The sequence below is a fragment of the Dioscorea cayenensis genome, unplaced genomic scaffold (genome assembly GCF_009730915.1).
Source record: "Dioscorea cayenensis subsp. rotundata cultivar TDr96_F1 unplaced genomic scaffold, TDr96_F1_v2_PseudoChromosome.rev07_lg8_w22 25.fasta BLBR01001149.1, whole genome shotgun sequence".
NCBI classification, from domain to species: domain Eukaryota; kingdom Viridiplantae; phylum Streptophyta; class Magnoliopsida; order Dioscoreales; family Dioscoreaceae; genus Dioscorea; species Dioscorea cayenensis.
In genome coordinates this window covers 11,481-12,915 of record NW_024087540.1, presented here as the reverse complement: position 1 = coordinate 12,915, position 1,435 = coordinate 11,481, and positions in this window count along the sequence as shown.

Here is a 1,435-nt window from a genome sequence, read left to right as displayed (position 1 = left end):
AGTGGTCTTTAAAATATTTACCACTCCGCTCAAGAGAGCCCTCGAAGAGGTAACGGAGAAACTCTCACAATGATGGTTCTCTACCACTTCATTGGACCTCAACATGAGTTGGTGGCCTTCAAAATATTTTTCACTCAACTCAAGAGAGTCTCAGAGGTAATGGAGAAACTCCTCACAGAGGGTTCTCCACCACTACATTGACTCAACAATAGCCAGTGGTCTTCAAAACATTTTCCACTCACTTAAGAGAGTCTCAAGAGTTAATAGAGAAACTCTCACAATGAGGGTTCTTTACCATTATATTGGACCTTAACATGAGTTGCTGGTTTTCGAAAAATTTTCCACTAACTCAAGAGATTATCAAGAGGTAATGGAGAAACTCTTATAAGGAGGGTTCTCTACCACCACATTGGACTACAACATGAGTTGGTAATATTCAAAATATTTTCCACTCAACTCTAGGGACTTGCAAGAGGTATTGGAGAAACTCTCACAAGGAGGGTTCTCTACCAATACATTGGACCTCAGCATGAGTTTGTGGTATTCAAAATATTTTTCACTCACTCAAGAAGTCTAAAGAGGTAATGGAGAACTTCTCACAAGGAGGGTGCTTTACCACTACATTGGAGTCAACATGAGATCATGGATGTGGACCTGCAAATTTATGAAAATACCCCTCGACTTTACTAAAATCCTCATTTTTTCATTTTTTGCATTTTAACATTTTTAAAGATGTTTTTGCATATCACACCCTGGTTTTTCACTTTTCATAATACTTTCACAGCTTATGCAAATAAGGCCCTAAAATTTTCATTTTTCACATTTTTCTTAAAATTTGCAATAAACCCCAAATTCACATTTTTCACATTTTTCTCTATATCTTGCAAAATAACCCCCAAATTTCTTTTTTTTTTCTTTTCATTTTTTGTTATAATTTTGTACGTAGAACCATAATTTTTTTATTTTTTTCACAAATTCCAAAAATTTTGCCAAAACTGTACCGAAGATTCTTTCATTTCTCATGTTTGTATTAATTTCGCAAACCAATTCAAAATTTACTCATTTTACGTTCTTGTACAAAATTTTGCATTTAAGTCCTAAACTTTTATCTTTCCTACAAATTCTGCAAATAGGTCCTTAAGCCTTCTTTGTTCCACACTTCACAATTTTTTCAAATAAATCCCTTCTTTTATTCTATCATGGGATTATTTCACTCTGAAAAGTTGTATGACTTCCTCAGTCAAAGTGAAACAATTGTAATTCATTCCTATGCATGATGCATCTCATATAATTTTCCATTATCCATGACAAACACCATAAAAAAAATTTGTCAACCTTTAATCTGAGTCATTTTTGACTTGAATTGAACATGCTCGGTTTCTAACCATGATTAAATAACACAGTGTTTTTTTTTGGATTATGAATACTAACAACT